Source organism: Carettochelys insculpta, chromosome 6 (assembly GCF_033958435.1).
Source record: "Carettochelys insculpta isolate YL-2023 chromosome 6, ASM3395843v1, whole genome shotgun sequence".
Taxonomy (NCBI): Eukaryota; Metazoa; Chordata; order Testudines; family Carettochelyidae; genus Carettochelys; species Carettochelys insculpta.
Window position 1 is genome coordinate 46,264,317 of NC_134142.1, and position 24,287 is coordinate 46,288,603.

A 24,287-nucleotide genomic window follows, 5' to 3' on the forward strand; every position below is an offset into this window, starting at 1 on the left:
CCTGCCCAGCTGTAACCAGTATCTCCTTCTAAACTTACAGCATGCATTTTCAAACATTCACATTTTCATCAGCATTTTCAATGCAACTATTCTAGATAGTGGATGGCTACCTGGGAGGAATATAAAAATGCAAAGGATGTCCCCGAGTTCCAAGGAGTCTTCCCACAGTATGAGAAATATCTTCCTGTGGACTTCACCTGCTACCTGGGAACAAAACCACCTTATGTTTTCCACAATCAAAACTCTTTTTGCTTCATCCTAGCTTTAAAACACAATGTATTTTACTCTATTCACCGAAAGTACAACTAGCAGCACAGCTATTGTAGTGCACTCTTTTGTTGTCTCCTGTACAATCCACCTCTGTCCCAGTCAAGCAGCAGAACATATTCAATTTACTAAAGGAATAAGAATGGTTTTCAGAATATATATTGCCACTTAGATGTGTTTTTACAGCACAGTTGAAATCAATGTGCATAGCAAATCATATGGGGGTAGCACTTTCAGGACCTATTGACAAAGACAATGAGTGAATATTTTGATATTTTTGGGTTCCCAAGGCTTTTCTGTTTTCAATAGAGAAAAATGTCTAGGTTGTTTAGACTGAAGGGCAATAGTCACATCTAATCCTGAAATTCAGTGACACTGAAAAGGATTAGGGGTCGTGGTAGATAACCAATATGATTTCCCAATGCAATGCTGTAGCTAAGAGGATGAATGTGTATAAACAGGAGTAGTGAATTGTATTATCTCTGTCTATAGCTTGAGTGATCTCATTGCTGGAATATTGTGTTCAGTTCAGGTGCCCAGGCTTCATAAAGGAGGCTGAAGAGATGGGAGAAGCTCAGAAAAGAGCTACAAGAATGATATAAGATATGGAAAACAGGTCTTATAGTGTAAGATCTATGAAGGTCAATTAATTTAGTTTTTCAAGAGAAGGATAAAAGGAGATTTGATCACAGACTATATATATAGCTACTCAAGGATGATGTTTTTGATAGTAAATAACTATTTAATTAAGAAGAGAAAGCGCATAATAATATCTAGTAGTTAAAAGTAGTTAAAAGATGAAGCTAGACAAATTTAGACTGGAAAGAAAGTGCAAATTTTTATCCAGGAGGATAGTTAATCGCTGGAGTAATTTACCTGAGACTGTGCTGGATTATCAACTACTTAAAATATTGATCTGAAGGTTGGTTGTCTTTCTACATATGCTTACAGTGCAAACTGAAGTAAAGTGCTTGAGGAAGAAACGACTGGTTGAAATCCTAAGGCCTGTGAATAATGGGGTTCAGAGTAAACATATAAAATGATCCCTTCAGCCTGGCCTTCTGCCTCTGCCATCCAATCCCTTCTGATTTAAGAAAAAAGATTTACTTGGTAACAAGACAAATTTAGGATAGAATTCTATTTTAACAATTACAGAACTAAAACACAAAACTAGAGGTTATATCCTAGCACACATCCACAAATAAATCTCCTAAGATAAGAGTCTGCAAAGCCTGCATTGACAGGAAAACAACAACAACAACAGCCTCCTCCCCAAAGAAGCCAGTATCCAAGCTCAATAAACACAGGGCCATCAATGTCATAAATATACATCATTATTTCCTGTAAAAGATCAACAAGCCAGTACCACTTGCCTACGAGTCTGGCTTCTGTCCAAGTGCAAGACCCTACAGCATCGTCAGGAAGAGCCCATCACTACCATCCATCAGTATCTCACCATCACTAACCTACTCAGGAAGCATCCAACAGCCATTCCAGTCCTGGAATCTACACAATGACTATGACTAGACAGCTCTACAGTAGAATCTCAGAGTTTCATGCACCTCAGGAATGGAGGCTGTTCATAGCTCTGAACAAAACATCACAGTTGTTCTTTCAAAACTGAATACTAATGTAATACAGCTTTGATATCTTTCATATGCAGAATTAAAAATGCTGCTTTTAGTCATCTGAATTTACATGAAACAAGCTCAGATATTGTTTCTTACCTTGTCAAATACATTTTAAACTTCCTCTTTTTTAGCAGTTTATGATTAAGATGGACCTGTATTGTATTTTCTTTTTTCTTTTTTTGGTCTCTGGTGCCACCCAATTGCCTACCTTTGATCCCAAATGAGGCATGGGGTTTACTGGTCAGTTTGTAACTCTGGTGTTCATAACTCTGAGGTTCTACTGTATCAGCGACTGACATTACACTGATACATGATGATATTAAAATGCCATCAACAGTCACAAAATGTCCATGCAACAATATCCACAATATTGTTTAATTATAACATGCTGTCTCAGAGTTAGATTAAAAATACCTCTCTCATCCTATGAACTGTCACACTAGCTCTGCTGCAGGTTGTAGATATATCATAGAAAAAACATGGTCCAATTCTCTGCTCCATCTCCTGTACAAGCTAACTTAGAAGCTGCACTAACCTGCACCAGTTGGGGAGATTCCCCGCCACAGAAATTATAGACCAACTGGAGATACCTGAAGTGCAAGACTTTCATGCCTTTGCCCCACCCACTTCTTGCCATCCCAAACAAGCTTCTTGATGCTTCCAAGCTAACCTTTTTCATGGGCTTGCAGAGAGGGAACCAGCTGTGCTGACTTGACGTGCCACATATGTGGTGGCAGTCGTGCAAAGAGATTGGGCTGGAGAAGAGGATCAGTTCATATTTTACATGGCTGGTAAACAGAAATTCTTAAAATTAGGTGCAATAAGCTGGAAAAGCAGAACCCCAAATGATTAGAAGGTCACATAGCTTTTGATTAGCTATGAGGTGATTCCGAGAATCAAATTACCCCTCCTTATTGACAGACCTTGTTCTGGAATAAAGGGTGCTGGATATAATTTTAGAAGTAGGGACAGGAAATGGGATTTGTTTCTCCTTATAAAGTAATAGTACTTCAGGTTAATGAGCTTTCTATTGGGTACTTCAAATGGAAAAGGTATGTTCTGCTCTGAAGTACTTCAAGACAGAGCAGTTCTAGACTCATGTTAGTTTGGAGTGATTTTGATTAGTTTGGAGAATATAGGGATATCAAATAAGTGGTGTGTGAACCACATCTGGATAACTTGATGAATTTATGTGAGCCACAAGCCATATACACACCATACAAAATCTTATGTTTCTATCTTACAAAATTAGGCAGTTTCTAGCTCTCACAGATGTAGCAAACTTTCTAAAAGTGTAATGAGCATAAACGTACATGGAGAGGCTGAATCAATGACTTCTGTAAATGTGAAATTCACTGCAGTATTAGTGCTAAAATTTGATGGCACCCCTATGTCAACATTATACTTTGTTGCTGATAATTTCAGCAGAGTAAGAAAGGAAGTGGGAAGGAAATGAGCTGGAGAGTGGTAAGGGGAGCAGGGAGTTACTACAGAAAAGGAAATAAGGGGAAAACTGGGGAAACAGAGATAGGAAAGAAGGAGAGAAAAAAAGAAAGGAGCACAGGGAAGGAAGAGGAATGAAAGGGCAGAAATAAAGGTGTTTCTAAAGGCAAGACCATTTTCTTCCCCAGTGATGAGCTAAGAGTTTAGTTACTCTACCTAAGGCTTAATTCCACCCTGATCTCCATGTGAACCACCTATTGAGTTCAGCAAGCATTGTGCTAAAGACTGAGAGGTATACATATCCCTAAACTGACTCACTGATCCTAATTGAAAATAGAATGTTCTGTCTCCTCCCACACCAGTTCACAGTCTCCCTTTGCAGCTTTTTGTGACTTCTTGGTGAAGACTATTTTTGTGTTGCACATTGGAATGACAGTACACCATAGAGGCAGTTTTTTCTTAGGTGTGGAATTTGGAGACAGGTTTTAGTAGCCATATTTTTTTTGGGAGCAAGCCAGCGGAACAGACATAACCATCAATGTACAGAACTTATTGGAAATGACAGTGTTCTGTGTCAGATTAATAACAGTATAAACCCTCAAGAACTACAGATTTCAGGTGCGAAGAAACTCTCATTGAAGTTAATGGAAAGACTCCTATGTCATCCCCTGATACCACAGAAGCTGCACTATTACTATATTTTAAAAGGTTTTAACAGTGTCATTGTTATAGTTTCTGGTTTAAAATGTCTTGCCCCATTTCTGCTTCTTACAGTTTGTATGTATAGCAACGTAGGAGCAGTGTAGAAAAAATTAAGTTGCAGGTCTGACAGATAAAAATCTTGGAAACTGATGCTTAAATCTGCAGGCTGTCAATAGGCATATACATATAAAAGCGCCTTTCTCTGTGCATGTGTTTTTAAAAATGTGCTGCTTTTTATTCATGTGATTTAATGCTGTTTTCTCCTTAATAATATAAAAACATATCTATCTTTTGCTCTATGTATGAGTGTTCCTACGGGGGGAAAAAAGCAATAAATATGATTGAAAAAAAACAGTACAAACTATAAAAAGTTCAGCCTCTATGATTAACTTCTTACCTTGGTCATTTAAGAAGCTAAACTTGATATACAAATATCTCAAGACATCAGACTCCAATTGAACAGTACAATTGTTTTAGAATTAAAAATATTTTAAAAAGTAATCTCACTCACCTTTCCCTGGTGACTTAAATTTCAGCAACACTGGAAAAATAAATTGTGAACCTTTATGCATTTCACAGGTCAAACTTTAAACATAATTAATTTAAAAGTGAAAAACCACCTTTTTCTAAAGTGCTGAAACCCCACTACAATATTCCAGCTTCCAACATTTGGAGTTTATTTATGTCTACTTACATACAGAATCAAGTGTTCTACGAGATATGTATATATTTCTGACTCAAGATTACCTTGAAATGGGAGAAGAAAGAAATTGAACACCACAGACTCTATCGGGGGCGGGGGATGTAATTGCAAGAACACCCATTATCTCTGATGCACAACTTCAAAAGAGAAATTTAGTTGCAGTTTGGAAATGCAATCATAAAATATAGAACATGAAATATACCTTTGAAATAACACAATAGTATAGTTAATTTAACTGACTTAACACTGTTCAACATAAATTGTAATATGTTTTATAAAAATATCACAATACATTTTCCAGAAAATTTTAAAGAAAAAAAAAGATTAAAAAAAAGTCCAGAAAACATTGAGATATTGAATTCATCTGTTTTTAAGCAAAATCTATTGAAAGGCAAAATAAAAGGTATTGTGTAGTGTTCTCCTGCTTAAAAATGAGAACAACACTGGAGCACTGAAGTTAATTAGCTCCAGTCAGTGCTGGATGCTTTGCAACATTTCTCACAACAGTGCTTCATCCGAGCTTTAGAATAAACATTTCCCACACTCTTGATGAAAAAATTAAGTATAAAATACACAGTTCAGTCATTCAAAATAGGGAGGTCTTTTAGCTTCATCTGTCTATTGACTAGTTAAAAGAGATTTGAAACCATCACTATTAAAACCACTAACTATTGTATTTTGTGTTCCTCTTTTGTGTGTAACATCTAGTCTTAATCGTCAAATCGTATTTATTGCTTTGAATAAAGATTTGTACTCTTTATTTCATTTATTGTAATTTTAATGTATTTTTGATAGGTACTATGTGAGAGATAACTGTTCCTGTTCTGTGAAGTCATCTGTAAAATGCACCAGTTAATGCATTACAAATAATGAAGTGCAACATTATAATAATTATTTTCATATTAACTGAATTCTGAGCTAAGTTAACACTTTGCTTAATGCCTTTCAATAGCATCTGATTCCCTCCTCCTATTTCAGCTATGCAACCAATGTCCTCCTGTCCAGGGCAGATTGTGGAGTTTACTTGTTACAGGTTTAGGCAAAGGCAGCTACTTTTCAGTGGGAACCATCACATTTCACAAACAATTTTTATTTCAATGAAGTTTTTCATTAGTCTGTAGTTTACAAAGTGTTCATTTCATTATTTATGCTCTTTGTCTCATATACTTCAAACAGGTATGAAACATTTATTACTTTGTACAGGCTTTTTAATTAAAATTGATACAGCAAATGTTTTCATGTTGTAGTTCACTGGGGCACTGAACTGTCACAAAGCTTTGAAAAAGAGTTGATATAAAATTAAATTTTGTGGCTGAAACATAAAGCTTCCCAACAGTTTACTAATAAAGATCTTTTTGGACAGATAATGTTTAGTTTTAAAATGTATTAATTTTCAAACTGTGGACTATCCCTTTATTATTCATTGTGGAAATATAATTAGTATGTATTTGTTGATTTGTGAAACGTTGAGAACAGATTTCCAGTTTCAGACTTTTTTTAAACTGGAAGTTTGATGTGTCAGATGTATCAGATAAAAATCTTGGGCTTAAACATTCTTAAATGTATGTATTTTTTTCTTGAGCTTTAAAAAAATCTGATATGGTGTTTTCTTCAGGTTAAGCTAAGTGATTTCTATTTAATGCTCTTCATTTCTGGAACAATAAAATAAATAATGTTAAGAAAATTTCTGCCCTTCAGTTGTAAATGTACCTAACCATTATGACTGGAGCCACCTTTATTGCAAAAAGTGAATGGAATTTGGGGATGGGATTAATTAGGGGGAGAGAGTGTAAGGGCTTCTGCTTTAAGAAGCACAGTACTTTGTTTCATTAGTCTGCTTGTTTGGGGGGAAAACACAATAAAATCAAAAGTTGAATAAAGTACATTTTTGAATGGTTGCTCTTTAGCCCACCTAATGCTTCAGTTTGCATTTAAGCAAACAAATCATTATGACCGTTACTAGGTAGAAACACTGTTGTGCTTTAATATCTTGTTCTGGTAACACTGAGCATATTCCTTGATGAAAATTATTGAATGTTCCCATTAAAGGAGACAGCAAAAACAGACTGTTATACAATTGTGACCTTCATGGACATATTAATCAATGTGATTGATTAATTAATTATGAAGTGATGCTGGATGCCTTTAAAGATGCAAATATTGAAAATACAAAGTGTACTTTTGTCAATACTGCTTAAATACAAATTATATTGTTAATACTATTCTTAGTAAATAAATTTCAATGCTGTAATGCCAACTAGAATATTAAAATAATCACAAACACTGCCTTTATAGTCATTGCTTTAGAGCTCTACAGAGGAAAGAAACTTGTTTTGGGTAAAAATATTTTTGATCTTCATAGGGCCGAATTCAAGTTACGGAGGTATAAATTAAATTTCTTAAAATAAGTTAAAAAAACCTCTGTATGGTCAGTTTCTAAGCAGGAGTGTGTTATTTTCAATAGGGCCAGTTTTGTTCTCAGCCATATCAATAGACCTGACCACAGAATTTGGTCAAAATATATTATTTCAAATGAAAAGTGTTATGCAAAATATATAACACCCCCCCACCCAACTGACAATATACATTTGAGCATACATTTGTAGATAGAAAGTATTGCTCTTTAATTTCATCTTTTGCTAATGCTATTTGGCCAAATAATGTAATGTGTACAAAGGGGAAAATCTCACTGTGGACTCTCCCCAGTGTTTTGTTTAAGTAAGCATTAGTGCAACAGCTCTCAGCCTTTCCAGACTACTCTATCCCTTTCAAGACCCTAATTTGTCTTGCATACTCCAAATTTCACCTCACTTAAAAACGACTTGCTTATACAATCAGAAATAAAAATACAAAAATGCCACAGCACACTATTACTGGCAAATTGCTTGCTTTCTCATTTTTACTATATTATTGTCAACAAATTGGAATATAAACATTGTACTGACATTCACTGTTTAGTACGTGGAGAAGTATAAACAACGCATTGTCTGTATGAAATTTTAGTTTGTATAGACTTTGCTAGTGCTTTTTATATGGCCTGTTGTAAAACTAGACACATATCTAGATGAGCTGATGGAACCCCCGGAAGATCTTTGCACACCCCACGTGCTACACCTACCCATGTTTGAGAACCACGGGTCTAGAGGAATTGGCAATTATATTGAACCTGATTTTTCTCTTGCTTACAAGTGTTTTATGTCAGTATCACACCACTGACTTCAGATGAGTTGTCCTGGGTACAATGAGTCAAGAATCAGATCCTTTGTGTTTTGCATTTTATTTCCATATCTTAAAAGTCATAGTAAATATTAATACTAATAAAGCTTATTGATATTTGTCAATGCGTTGGTGAAATTTCTTTCCCTTATGCTTCTATTTTCTTCCCGTGTGTGTTATTTAATTTATTAGAATGAGTAAAAACAACAGAAGCCACAAAACAGGAGATGAAGTACAAGAAACAAAAGCTTAAGTACAGGAAAGTTTATTTTTCCATTATTGGCTAAGTGGGCCGGCATTAAAACACAAAAGGCAGCATAGTGGGAGGAACAGAGCACACAAAATCATACAAGTCAGAATGAAATAAATGAGAAATATGAAATCATTATATTAATGGGAAAGCTGAAGTACAGAGAGAATTGTTTTTGTTAAATATGCTGCATGTGATTATGAAGAGAAAAATCTCCGCCTGAGCATCTATGAATAAAACATGGCTTTGAACACTACATAAACAAACAATAAATGAATGAGTTTAATTGTGACATAATATCGTTATATTTAGAAAACATATGTAATCATGGGCCTGATTCAGCAGTATTCACTAGGCAAAATTTCCATAAATGTAAATGGGAACTTTGCCAAAGTAAAGGCCACACAATTAAATCCAACATTTGTTTCTAAAATTCACAGCTAAAAAGTCCTTCCTTCAGGCCAAGCTGCAATACGTCACCTGGATATTTTTTTAAAGTCCAACTGCAGTTTAGCCATAAAAATTATTTCCTTTGTGGGAAGAGGCATCTCTTTAAGGCCCCTGATGGACAACAATTACAATCTAAACAAACAAAGGTGATTTATTATGCAACTCAATGTGTGTGTGCGTGTGCACGTGTGTGTGTGAACACAATGGGGACCTAAAATTGGAGGGCTCATAAATTTGCCTTTTTTAGTCAAAAGTCTATGGAACTAGCAGTCAATCCTTGTTGTTTGACCAACTGGTTTCAATGGGACTGCTTGGCTGTGGCTACATGACAGCCTACCTCAAAATAAGTTTCGCAATTTGCGCTATGCAAATTGTGTAGGTTATTTTGTGGTGATTTTGAAATAGGCTATTTTGGAACGTGTGCTGTCTAAACATGGAGGAGTACACTAGGGATGCCTGAATAGCATTCCTGTTATCTCAAAAACCGTTTCAAGACAACAGGCACGTTTCTTAGGCAAGGGCATCTCTTTCAGGATACCGTCATACACCAAAATAGTGCCTGCCATGTAAACATAGCCCTTGTGTCCTGAATGTAAGAATTTTGACCAAATGCAAGGCCAGGCCTCGCCATCGAAAAACTTGTGGAACGGTGCCAAGGGGAGAATCTTGTGGCATTTTCAGCAGATTGGTCTGGGGAATAATAGGATCACCCCCACCCCCTCCTCCACATACTCAGAATGTAAAAGGGGTTCAGTCCCTTGCACCCATGGATCCCAGGGAGTCTGCTGGACAACCAGAGTTAGCTGCAAAGGTGTGCTTTTGCACTGTGTTTGACTGGTTGGGGGGATGATGTTCCACTATCATCTTCCCTGCACTATGTGTGGATCCACAACCTTATGGGGGACCCTCTGTAGGGTTCCATAATGGGTGGACTATAGAGATGGAAGACTGCCAATCTTGGTGCTTAAAGAATCCATTCTCTGTGTCAATGTGGGTTGGAGGAAGGCACAATCTGTGCCTTAGTCATACTCTTAGGGCCCAATCGTGCTGCCTTTGATTTTAAGGGGAGTAGAATCAGGCTCTAAATATATCTGATATATGATAATGTCTGATTAGTTACATAAGGAAACTAACCATAGTTCTTTCATTCAGTGGGAATTCTATTCCATCAAATATGAATGAGGAAGGTCACTGAAATCAGAAAATAAAATGATTCTCATCTGTTGTTATTTTTATAGCATAGTTAAACAGGAAATGGTGGGTAGAACTCTCTTTAGGTATCACTTAATTAAGTAAAGCATCCTAATCAGATTCCTCTCCAATTGTAATGACTGTAGGGAGTCAAGTATATTTCTCTATTAGAGTAGCTAGCTACAGTGGTGTATTGATACTTGTATTTCAAAAATATGATGGAAAAAAACAATAGAAAAGAACTTGGGCACTGGATCTCAGAGGCGAAGTAGAGTGTGGCCTTCACAAACTGCCTCAGGAGGCCTTGCTCATGTGCTACCTCTAGGCCCCCTCCTAGTTGCTCCTGGAGGCGGGGGCGGACAGGCAGAGTGCCCCTGGGGCTGCCCCAACTGCCCAGTGCTGGGGCTGGTTGCGGTCATGGGCAGGAGGGCCAGCCAGGCAGAATGACCTGGGGAGACGACCAGGACTGCACTGTCAGCCTGCTGCTCCAGGTACACCCGCCCGGTTATTTGGTCCTCTGGGGGCATCGCTACCCAACCACCTGACTCTCCGGCACTCTGGGGCCAGGGGTCTGGGCCTGCATTGCCCTGCTTCCCTATGCTCCAGGGCCAGAGAGACTGGGGTCCCACTGCCAAGCAACCCTGGACGCCAGGGATAGGAAGCAGGGGCCAGTGACTACATTGGAGAGGTTGGGGCTGGTGGTCACAGAAGGAGTGAGGCTTCAGGCAGAAGGCTGCTTCCGCACTCAGGGGTTCACCCATAGCCCATAGAAGAGAGGACATATGCACAAAGAAGGAAACCATACATTGCTTACGTTCTGGGATACCAAGACTGCTTTTAACAACTACATGTTGGATTACCTAGCCTGCAGCTGACCTTCTGCTTACAATGTTAAGATCTGTGATTGTATATTTGAAACTTGACTTTGTCCCCAACAGGAGTAAGAGATCAGCTACAAGAAATCTCCCACTCGTGGCCCTATCTGAAGACCAAAAATAATCTCAATCCACACTGCTCCCCTGAGCACTAGGATGACTGGGATCTAGTGAGGCCACCACTGCTACACTCCCCAGAGAAGGGAAGAGGTAGAAGTCTAGGAAGGGAATGTAGCTGTACTCTCCCTCGGATCACAAGAACTATGCCCTGCATGGGTTGTTGTGTTTCCTTGGGGCTCCTGGAGGCTCAGTGTCTCAGGAGCTCCCTCTAACATGGTGTAACTGCCCAATTCCTTCTCAAGGACTGCAGCTTAAATGCTACAATTAAGACCTTTATATTTATAAATAATCCTTGCAGTTTTTCTCTAAGTATTTATGTACTTGGCTGATTAGTCCCTTAAATCATACGCTCTTTACCCCTTTCTTCCACTGGGAAGGTGGCCTCATCTTAGAGGAGGTGACATTCACAACCGTGTACAGGGACAGTGCAAGACCTATATACCACTTAAATCCCAGTGAAGACTTCAAAATAAGGTGTAAGTGTAATTAAGGTAATGCAGAGGTCTTGTGTTGGCTCTATGCACAGGGGTGAACTTCACTGTATGGAAGCATAAGTTTGATAACCATGCACTGAATAACAAGTCAAATTCTTTTTTTTTTTCATTTTGTTTTGTTATTAAATACATGTATATCCCTCCTGATTTCAAAGGAAGTACTGTGTGCTTGGAATAAATACAGCATGTGGGCCACTGGCATCAGCTTCAAATGAGACATTTTCTCCCGTTTCCCTGCCAGACTCAATAATACCTATCTTCAAGCTAGCAGCTACATACACACCATATTGTCCCCACATTATTAGCCAATAAGCACGGCTAGCAGTATTGCCAATCCCAAGCATTCAAAAATCACGGGTCACCCCTCCCCCTTCACAAGATTAGATTTAACATCATGAATATTTTAGAAACAACAAATGTAGCGTTCTTCTTCTGAGTCTACTTGCGTTGCATCTCTAGGGCTCACATTTGCAAACTTTTCTCTGTAATTACAATGGTTTGCTAGAAAAGTAAGATGTTAGTCTCACCTAATCCCTTGTGATCCCAAGAGCTGTTTTATTTTAAAACATTGTGAAACTCATGACAAAAATCACAAGAGCTGGTAATACGAGAAAATCCAGGCCCCCTGCACACATCTGAAGTTAGTGGGATTTGTGCAAGGGACAGCATGAGTTTGAAGGGATGTAACGTAACTGACAACGTGCAGACAGGCCAGGTGGTTGCAGTACTGCTCTCCTGTAAATACTACATAAGCCTATGGAATTAAATAGCGGCTGATAGGCTTTACCAACTATTCTGGACCAGCCAAACCACAGCTGACAGACTCCTTGTTGTGCCCACTGCCCACACTCACCATACATCTGTGCTGTGAGGTTCAAGTGATGCAGAACGTGGCGCTGTGCAGCGAATGCCACTCCTAGAGCATATCGGTGTGTTTGTCCCAGTTCTCCTCCTCCCCCACATATTTTCACACCATCTGGAAATTTTCATTACAACATGTATAGGACAATGGATAATTTTACCCTCTTTAGTTAATTAGGAAAATCATCAGTTGCATCCCAACCTTGTTGATCTCACTGCCAAGTTACTTTATTTATCTCACACACGTTTTCTAACTCTGATTTTTGACATGTTAGAAACATTTGATTATGAAGCTCTGATCTAGAATATCTTTGAGGTGTTATATTTAGACAGTCACTTCCATACTTATCAGCAACCCTTTCTTTGGTCACTTGCTAATTCTAAGACCGTCTATACAGATAGCACATTGCTACTGTTGGTGATGGTGATTTTTAATGTAACAGTTCAAGACCGAGCTTCTGCAGTATTTTCATGCTGTGCTCAACAGTTAAAAAGAAAAACATGACACTACAAATAGAGACATACTCTGGGACCACACACATCTGAATCAATACATTAACTGGATTTTATGAAGTTACCGGTAAGTCTTTATTTGAGTTTATCTGATTATCACATAAATGCAAGCACATTAAGTGGGGCTGATGTCAGCAATCAGGACTCCTTGTTACACAACATCAATAAGAGGGACTCAGGTGCGAAACAACTATAATTATAGGTATTTAGTCAAAATGCACATAAGTTATAACTGATTAGCTGTGTAAGTCTTTATAGTTAATTGAAATACTTTATCAATGAAAGCCTCACCTAAGTACTGTGATCCACAACATAGACATGATCAAGTTCAGCTGACAGTATAATGATTTTTAATTGCTGATACTTTTTCCCATTCTCTTTTCCCTTGATTTTTACTCTTTCTGTCATGATTTCCTTTTCAGGTGTTTTTTGTCTTCTTACTATTGCTTTTTTATCTGTTTTAAAAATATTTTCTATCACTAATAGCATGTTAAGTTTCTTGGAAGATTCATATAATAGACAATTGAAGACAAGCTGTTCAGATGATTCATGGCTACTTGTGGTAGTCTATAACATCAATTGTCATTAAAAATGGTTATTGTAATATGGCAGACATAACAGAGATGGCTTGACAGTAAGATTCCAGGTAGATTCCTCAATCTCTCTAGAGTTTACACATGTATTTGAAGCCATCCAAGCTGTTTCTGATGGACATTTTAATGACATCCCTCCACTCCACATGCTGTTGCTGCTGTTACCAACTGGAGGATCAAGGTGCTGGGTCAATCAACTTCCATCATTAACGAAGTCCTCAGTTCCAGGAAAGCAAGTAGTCATGGTGTTTTTAAAACATGGATCAAAGAATGTAAACAAAATGTCATGAGATGTATGTCATACTTTGGTGACGTGTCAAAACAAAAATCAGTCCAGTAGCACTTTAAAGACTAACAAAATAATCTATTAAGTGATGAGCTTTCGTGGGACAGACCCACTTCTTCAGATCAGCGAAAGCTCATCACCTAATAAATTATTTTGTTAGTCTTTAAAGTGCTACTGGACTGCTTTTTTGTTTTGACAGTATATAGACTAGCATGGCTTTCTCTCTGTTACTATTCAGTGACATGTGTATGACTCTATAGCATCCACTGCATAGTATATGCCAATGGATCAACAGCTGCCTGATCTTATTAACCTTTGAGAAGGTTTTTCTCCAGCACACATATAAGGAGTATGATTTGGCTGCTGTTAGCAAGACCAGATTAACTCTTCTGGGGGCCCAGAACTATTATATTTTGTGGGGGAAGGCTTCGGAGTAAGGCCAAAAATTAAAGGATCAGTGTGCTGGCAGGGGCTGTGGGTTGAGCAGTTAGGATGAGTGCAATGTGGGAGGGGGTGAGGGCTCTGACTGGGGGTACAGGCTCTGGGGTGTGGCAGGGAATGAGGCATATGTAGTGCCAGAGGCTCAGAGCAGGAGACTAGGTGGGGTTACAAGGTTGGGGCAGGAGTTTGTGTGTGGGAGGGGGCAGAGGGGTGTGGGATGAGGGGTCTGGGAGGGATGGGGTTTGGGTAGGGGATGTGGACCAGTATTCCCTCTAATTTTTTCCGTTCCTGGGTAGAATAAATTTTGTTACATGCACCAAGGCAGGTCTGTGTGTGCACCACCAATAGAAATGGATACTGCCAACTGTGGGTGGCTTCCAGGGACCCTTGGTGCAGACGCTTATCTGGGGCAGCTCCCATGTGGGGGCAGAGGGACAGGTGGCTCTGAGTGGCCTGCATGTGCCTGCAGGCACCACCCCTCACAGCTCCTATTGGCTGGGAATTGTGATCAATGGGAGGGGTGGGGTGGGATGAAACCTGCAGGCAGGAACAGAGCTTCCTTCCCAGTGTGGTGCTAGTTGTAGCGACACAGCTTGAGGGGTGGGCACAGGGAGAGGAGGGATGGTAGCATGTGGACCTGCTCCCTGTCCCCATGAGCCAGGAACAGCCTGCCTGGAAAACAGCACAGATGGGTTTTAGTGGCTGTACCCCAGGGTCCCAGTTAGCCCAGGGCTGTGACCTCTAAAGCCCCTTCCTTAATCCGGCTCTGACCATCAGCATCTCAGTCCATTACCTTGGCGCATCATCCATAAAATGGACACAGATTCCTCAGGAGAAGCCATGCTGCATGCTGCACATCTACACTGGATCAGATGTGGAGATTCTGAATTGCCACAAGCTGCTTATTTGGCCAGTCCAGGAAGTGCAGCAGAATGGAATCCCACTATCTCACCACTGTTTGCCTCAGCTGGTGGGGAGGGATGTGGGATGGAATTCACTGCACCCCTGGAACAATATGTGCAAATACTATGCTGAGTGGAACTGGCTGCAGAGCTTACAGCCACAGCGATCAGCCTCAGTTCCTGCCCCCAGCTCTCTCCCCCAGGAAACTCTACAACTAAAGTGCTGCAAAACACTTGGTACACAAAGAAATCCATCACCAAACATGGCCCACAGGCACCATCATCTGAAATCATGTGGCAACAAATCTGCTATACCTGCTTTTTTTCTGTCGGCCTTCAGCTTGTACAGACGGTGTAATAGCAGTATGAAGCTACGCATGCAAAGCATAGCATGCAGCCAAGTATTTCAGGTTGAACTCCTCTAGTCTGGCACTTTCGGGACCTGACCAGTGCCAAATGACAGAATTTGCTGGATGACAGGAGGTCAATACTGTCTAGCACATCACCAACCTTCCACTGCTTACTGGGCTCTTAGAAGACATTTGGGGTAAATTACATCTAAACCACAGCACAAAACACTGACAGCCAGGACTGGTGGCTGTAAACAAATTTTATGGGGGCCTGGGAAACTTGGCCACACTCATGATAAGTGATTGCCCAGCTAACTAAAGTAATGCTGGACTATGGATGTTATAGGATGAGAGAGTTCGGATAAGAGAGGTTCAGCCTGTACTGCCAAAGTCGATGCACTTGCCACCCATATATATATGCAGCGGCCTGATCATTGTGATGAAGTGAGTAGCCTTATCTTCTCATGTGGCCAAAGTTCCCTTCAGTGCTATGTGTACTGCTCTGAAAATCCCTGGTCGAGCCTTAGCAGGGAAAAACATGACTTTTTATCTGCCAGTACAGAGGTACAACTGTCATTTCCACTCCAGGACCCTCCATTTTCACATATCAAAAAGGGAACACAATAGATGCATACCTGCACACCCCATGAGCCAGGAGGGGAAGCAAGAAAATTCCTCGAATCATCAACCACCTTAATGCTCACTGCTGTCCATTCCAAAACTACACAGTTGCTTCATTTATACTGCAAGGGCAACCAGGACTTTAAAGAAAGATTTTCTCTCATGGGATCAGTCTGTTGTTTCTCTTTGCTAGCATATACTAAAAGATGGCAGGCCTCTGATTTCCCATATAAAATTAAAAGAAGACACATGAGGGGAAAAATAACCAACCAATATCATAGGGCCTGCTAACTGAGAAATTATAAGAGTGCAAAAGTTATTAAGCCACTTTAGGCAAAATCTAGCAGAACCATGTTTAGAAGTTTTTTCAGGCTAAATTCACAGGACTCACTAAGAAAAGGCATATTATGGGACTTCCATCGAAAGACCAATCCAGTGCAAAACTCTACATCCTTCCTCAGAATTGTCTTCAGTTTTCTCCTGTGTGCCTACGTTCAAGGAAATTTCCAACAAATACAAAAATAAAAGTTTGAGCAGCACACTATGTGAAAGAAATTCAGACATGGGAGTTGGATGATTTCTAGTACTTTTGAGCTGTAAATTTCACAGCGTTTCTTCCTATCCAAAGTTGTTAGTACAGTATACCAGCACTGAGAAGTTCAGATTCAATCCCTGCATCTACAGCCATACATTTGAAAGGGGATGCAAGCCAGATCTTTTTCTGGGATACATGTATATTCTGTTGATCTGCTGTAATCTATCACACCCACGCCCCAACAGACTTAGGTCTACATCTGCAAACCACTGACTACCCTTAATGCTCTAGGGAAGGTGTGCCCCTGAAGGTATTAGAGAGGTAGCCAAGTTAGCCTGTATCTTCAAAAACAACAAGAAGGCCTGTAGCACCTTATAGACTAACAGATATTTTGGAGCACAAGCTTTTGTGGGCAAAGACCTGCTTCATCAGTTCTTCAGATTGCCTGTGTTTCTCAAGCTGAGCCCCCAAAAGGTGAGACACCATAGAACATTTTAATATACCATCCGCAACCTGTGCTTTTTTAGGAAAATAAGTTATTACCTAACTTATATGGTATAGCTCTCCCTTGAGTCTCCTTACGTGCCAAAGGGGTTAGGAGGGAGCTCTGCTTAAAAATCAGCGGCCTTGTATTTTTGGAACTGGATTTTGTAGCATAAACAACCCATTTTCACTAAAAAGAGCAGTGTATGGATTTGGGGAGCACCTGCAGTTTTTGATTTTATAAATAAAACCAAATAAAAAGAATAAATTTAGAAATACAACTTAAATAATATTACATTAACATTTTGCCTTAACAGATGCGTGGTCTCAGCACAATGTAGAAGTAGTTAAGTGTTTCACAGTATTTTTCTTCACCTGATTACATCATGGTACAAATGGCTAAAATATCTTTTTGATGTTACATATTTTCCTTGGGCTAAACCTTGTGGTCTTTATTTATTCCTTACTCTGGTTATGTCTACACTCAGGGGAAGATCGACCCATTTGTGGTTGATCAGATGGGGTTGATTTAGTGCATCTTGTGGGGACATGCTAAACTGAATGATTGTGATACTGCCATTGACCTTGGTACTCCTAGCAGTCACAAGGAATAAGGGACGTTGATGGGAGAGTTTCTCCCGCTGATCTCCTACTGTGAGGATGGCAGCAAAAACTGATTTCAGATTTCAGAGAAGTCCTCATCAGAGACATGCTGTTTGCAGACGATGCTGCTGTAGTGTCTCACACAGAAGACCAGCTTCAAAAACTGCTGGATCGGTTCTCCAAAGCGTGCAAGGACTTTGGGCTTACCATCAGCCTAAAGAAGACGAACGTACTCTGTCAGGATGCTGCTGAATCCCCATCAATCAGCATTGACAACTATACGTTAGAGGTTGTCCACGAGTTCGTTTACCTCGGGTCCACCATCACTGACACCCTGTCGTTGGACACGGAGCTAAATAGGAGGATTGGAAAAGCAGCCACAACTCTGTCCAGATTCAGCAAGAGAGTGTGGAATAACAACAAGCTGTACACTCACACCAAAATGCAAGTCTACAGAGCCTGCATCCTCAGCACCATCCTTTATGGCAGCGAGACTTGGACCCTGTATGCCCGCCAGGAAAAGAGGCTGAACATCTTCCACTTGCGCTGCCTCAGGTGCATCCTTGGAATATCATGGAAGGACAGAGTGACCAACACCGCTGTCCTCGAGCAAGCTGGAATCCCAACCACGCACACCCTCCTCAGGCAGCATCGGCTCCGCTGGCCTGGCCACGTCCACAGGATGAATGATGGAAGGATTCCAAAAGACATCCTGTATGGTGAGCTAGCCTCTGGCAAAAGACCTCCCGGACGCCCCCAGTTGCATTACAAAGATGTCTGCAAGAGAGACCTCAGAGAGGTAGACATCGAGCTGGAGAACTGGGAAGAACTAGCAGACGACCGCAGCAGATGAAGGCAGGGGTTACACAAGGGCCTTCAGAAGGGCGAGTTGAAGATCAGACAGCTAGCAGAGGAGAAGCGAGCGCACACAAAGCACAATAAGGACTTGCCAGACACCCACCACATCTGCAAGAGATGCAGCAAGGACTGTCACTCTCGTGTGGGTCTTTATAGTCACAATAGACGCTGTAAATGAAGTCCTCAATTGAAACTTTAAAGGGCGCGATCCATAGTCTATGCAGACTGAAGGATGCCTACTACTACGACTCCAGCTATGCAATTCAGTTGGATTTGCATATCTAAAACTTTTAACCTTGTGGAGGCCTGGCCTCTGCAAGCTGTGCTGTTATTGAATGTAATTGTTTCACCACTGAAATTAGTGCCAAAGCTTCCACTGCCTTTAAAGGGACTAAGGCCAGGCCATTGTCACCCCAGGGTGGAGACAATAAGACAAGAATGGAGGCAATAGAGACTGTGTGCAAAGACAAAGTCACAGAAAGAGAGCCAACACTCCTTCTGTTTGACTTATTGGAGTCATTCTCCTTATAATTCTTTTGAAGATTTCGATTCCAAGGCGCTATGCATGTGGAATACTATAAAGCAAATCAACTAAATACTATTGATTGCAGCAGGGAAGTCCTTTGCATTGCTGGCACAAAACAATCCTAAAAAGGGCATAGCTGAACAGGATAATACCACACTCTAGGCAGGGGGATTTACCAGCATAATACTTCATATAACAGCATCAGCCCAATTGCTAATGGAGGGTACCAGGCTGGGGAAAAAATGTGACCAGGGCTTTCATCCCCTTAGGGGCAATTAACAGCAAATTAAAGCAGCCTTTAGGATGCTCTAATCTACACAGGCATGACCCAGCTCACAGTTGGCCCAGGACTGAGGGATTGCAAAGCTTGTTGCAAAGCCTTCTGAGCTGTGAACCACCTTGCCTTCTGTCAAAGATCTGAATCATTAGCTAGATGGGGAAAATACTGTCTGCCTAGCCTACGCGGCCCCTGACACACAGACTGTGGAGTTAGTGTTGTGATCGCTATTCAGACCAAAGCTGAAATCCACATCACTGATGTAACCTGTATATTTGCACCTTTATTTGAACTAGCTAGGCAGGAGCCCAGACTAGCAATTAAATACTACTTAACCCTTCAAAATCAATACATTTGTTATGCTCAAGATGCATAGCTAATCCAAGAAACCATTACTGTTGGGATTGGAAGGATTAGATTTTTATTGGTAAATCTCAGTAAACATCCATTTTACCATAAACACACGAATCAGTGAAAAAATATTTCCATACATAACAACTGACATTTACTCACAGGCAACTTAAGAAAAATGCTGCTTTAGAAATTTTTACAGTTTGATGTATGGATATTTAGTTTGTGTATCTTAAAATGGTTGTTGACAACATGTCATTTAGTGGTTATAAAGCTTTAATGGTTTGAATCTCAACAACTATCATCATGAAGTATTTATTGCATGACCACCCATAATTTTGCACAACTGCAAACATTTAAATAAAGGGAAAAAGTGTTTAAATGCATAATTTTATGTAACTGTGAACATTTAAATAGATAAAACATTTAAAATAAATGTATTAGCCATCACAATTGCAAAAGTGAATTTAATCAAACATGATTATTATTGCTATTTTAAAATATTATTAGTAAAAGTTATTTTAACTCTTTTAATGAGGCTATATTTTTCTGCCATTTACTTTTGATAGAAACTCTTTCTAAGCATTTTATCGCATTACCTTGATTCCAAGGATGGATTTTTTAATCAATTTTTGAAAATTATATGCGGCTGGGCTAGTTTCTTGTCCTGAATATTTTGTCTCTTACCAATATGGAACCACAGCCTTTCCTGACACTCCCTAAAAAGTTTTAGCAGATAAAATGATCCCTTCATGGTTCTATATAAAATATTTAATACCAACGTCTTAAGAACAAGGCTGTCTTGAAACGCAGCCAGCTTTCCAGGACCCATCAAGAGCTTTGAGAGTGAGTTAGAAATCCTCAGGAATTAGTGGGGATAAAATGCGGCGACTGCGTTAAAGTAGCACTGTAAAGGATTGAGTAATTAAGGTGGATTTAATGAACCCCATTATTATTTCAGAACTTTCCACTTTGGAACTTGGAACGCAGTGACCCGGCCAGCTGGGCACCTTCCCCGCCCTGTAGAAAGGCTGCATTTCTGGGGAGTTTTCACACGTTCCCGGCACCTCCCTAACACCACCCCCCGCCGAAAAAAAAAGTGCTCAGAAGAGAAGAGGGGGACCCGCCTTCTCCCGCAGCAGCTGCGTGCACACGTCAGGGAAAGCCAAGGCGCCCATTTGCGCCTCTCGGAAGCATTAACGTTTGGGCCGCGGACTTGGAGCAACTGGGTCCTTCCAACAAAGGGGGCGGAGGCAGGCGACTGTTTGGGAACGTCTGCATATTTAAAGGGAAAACACTACCCAATTTGTTATTCTCAGTCTCCATCCTCTGGTGACCTGCCCAGCCCCCGACTTCTCCTGATCTCCTGCCCGCTCACTTTCTGCCATTCAACAGGCGACACACGCTACAAACCCTCTGGGGACAGGGCAATCAGCCTTTGAATTCAGCCTTGCTTCGTTGCCTGTACACTCCTTCTCCTGTAAGAAACTTGGCTGCTAGAACAATATGGCGCTCAGGGGTTTCACGCTTCAGTCCTCTTGGGTCGAGCTTCATTTCTTCCCTACCTCCCTGTCACGTGCGAGGTAGAGACGAGCTGGTCAGGTGCAATGGGGTGAGAATGGAGGTGACTAGTTGTAATGGCCGGGCCAAAGGGAGCAGTGTTTTGATAGTGCACGAATACAACAGGACAGCGTTTTACCTTACACGGAAATAGCAAGTGGGCGAGGGAATGTCTTTCACTGGCCCAACGTGTGCGGGTGAGAGAGCGAGAGAAGTTTAGGAGCTGTAAAGCAGCGTCTCTTCCAGCAACGGAAGTTGCTCCAATAAACAGTATTACCCATCCCCCCACCCCTCAACATCCTGGGACTAAGACACCTCCTGGGACTGTCCTGGTGAGACAATTGCAGTGGGAGAAGTTCACTCTTCGGGGCACCGGAAAACTTTTTAAAAGATACTTTCAAAGGGCCGACCCCTTCCCACACGTTTAGCATCTACCGGAAATTAAAAATCTAAAATGCCCAGGCCAGCGAGGTGCTTTTCTTTCCTCCCCCCAGCCAGCGAATGGTGATTGTGAATTGTCATGGGTCGAGGTGGGCAAGTGAGGCTAACGGAGGGGTCTGTTTGGTTCCACGATCACAGATAGCAGTAATACCGCACAACCATTTCTGGCGTCCTCCTTCTCCTGTGGGTTTCGTTTCCCCGGAGAGGTTTACGGTTGTTTTCCTTTGAACCACCGTCAGGCCCGCCCATGCCAGGGCAACGTGTACAGTACACTGCCGCAAATCACAACCGCGAGGGCGCTCTCCTCTGGCCCCTAGCGGAGCGTGAAAGCAGCCGATCCGGTGAGCAGATTGAGGGAGCCTGAAATGGATATTAACGAGCTTTGTAATTAGGAGCCCTGAAAGCCAGACGAGCACGTTACCCGTCTGCAATGTTGGCGGTGATTATTCCCTTGATACAATAACTCCAAACGGCAGGTCAATGATGTAAGTACAAAGCAGCCGCCCGCGCCCGCGGGGACTGCTTTTTAGTGGGGGTCTGCGCTCCCCTAAGCAACCACGGCTCAGTGCACGCTGCAGAGCCATCCAGCCCTAGGGCCTTGTGCCTCCGGACAAAGCAAACAGCCCCCTTCCTAAGTGACATCCGCTCCCAGGGGCCTGGACCAGCTGATGTGATCTCCGCTCCGCGGAGAACTCCCTCTCCCCCCGCCCCATCCCGACGGCTTCATTCAAGGTAGCAATTTCAGGGGTTTAAACTCCCTCCTTGTTTGCTCGTGCTCTTCTTTCGGCTTGCCGATGCACAAGCCTGCACATGGATATTACTGCTTTTTATGATATAATATCCCCCTAATTGGTGCTTCATAGGGCCGTGTCTGAATTCTTTTCAATTAAGCCTAAACTACAGTAACTGTTTCCCTCTGCACACGCTGGAAAAGCCATTCAGGAAGCAGAGGACTGGTACTGCACAATTCCCAAGTACCTTAATGTGTCAAAAATGTTTTCCGAAGAAAGCAACACTGTAAATGCAATCACCTACATTGGTGTCCTCATTGTTAACCGGGAGCCAAAGTATGGCTAATTGTCCTGCGTTTTAGCTGGATTTTTAAAGCATTATGTAGTAAGTACATCGAAGGGTCAATTTGTGAAGTGAAATACTTAGCATGCAAAGCGTAATACAAGATGCTGTGTAATACTTGACCTCTCAGCATAATAAATGTAGCAGTGAAACGCTGTGCATTCAAGATGCACTGAATAGAGCCTTCGCAGAGGAACAAAACCAGAAAATGTTCTCGTCATTCCTTTTTTTTCCCCCACTAAGCGAAAATTATTCTTTATAATGGCCATTGCAGCAATTAGCCAGCATTTGGGGAGAATAAATGTGCAGAAATAGCAATTTATTATTTTAAATGAGATTTTTGTATGGAGCCTGCAAATTACTTGGAGGTATATGAATAATTGTTGCCTTAGCTTTATTCTACAGAATAGGGTGTGGGTGGGTATAAAGATTTCCTATTTGCAGTTAAATGTTTGGACATTTTATAATTTTAATTTCACTCACAGTCTGTCTCGGTTGACCCCGCGTTCCCCATTGATCATTTCACATATGCCTGGAAGCAAGTGTGCAGATGATGGGAGCTTTCCAATTAGAGGTTTGCAAAAAAAAAAAAATTACCTAAACAAAAAAAAAAACCTAACGAATGTGACATGGAGGTGCAATCAAGTTTTACTTTAGAAGTTACAACAGGGTGTTTTGAATTTAGCCCCTAACCCCCCAATCAATATACTTAAATAATTCATCAGTTATCTTTATTTTCTACATCTGGTAGCTTAATGGGGGGGGGGGGTTTAGATACACATTTAAAATGGTTTATTCTGGCAGAAATAAACTCCACCAGGCCTGTGGGATTCATGGAATTAATCTGAAGTAGACTAAAAGTGCTGCACTTAACGTTATCATTATAAAGAGGACAAAGTTTTGTGAAGCTGAAAGTAAGAATTTTGCAGTGGAAGTTTGGTAAATTCTTGCATCTGATGTCATATGAAGGAGTCCTTTTATTTTAGTGAAATTGCAGGCATTTGATTGAGAATAGCTGAGGCACAAAGCAGTACAGAGTTCTATCTAACTAGATGGAATATTTTTACTCTGAACAGTTGCTCTTCCTGCACTGCTCTCTAAGCTTTAGTCTTGCAAAAATGTATATTTAAGCTGTATAACTAGAAACTTGCTTGCAGCTGTTATCTACCTCAACCTTGGCCCCTAACTCCTCCCACCTCTTCTCTACAGACAACTGTTGGGCTCCTGAAAAAACTGCCTCTGATATTATGAAGAGAGGCACCTACTTACTTGAAGACCCACATATCTTCAGAAATTAAGAGAATCCCTTCACTCTAACTCCTCATGTTTGTATAATTTAAATTATGACAACCATTTCCTATATCTTTTATGCTCCAAGAAGGGAGGTGTCTCTGTAAATAGTTTCCTTTCTTAATTTGTTTACATATGATAACCAAGGATAATGAATAACAAAACACTTGCACCCTTCAGGGATCTGACCCTGCATATCCCAAACCTCCATCAATTTCACAGTACGAGACGCAGGGAGCTTGAGCTCCATAGTTAAAACCATGCAATCAGGGTTTCTCAAAAGAGAGGGTCACCACCACCCCAGAAGACATTGCTGATCAGAGTGCACCAAAATATATTATAAACAAAGCTTATTTTGTGCTTTTGTATAATTTGTTCAC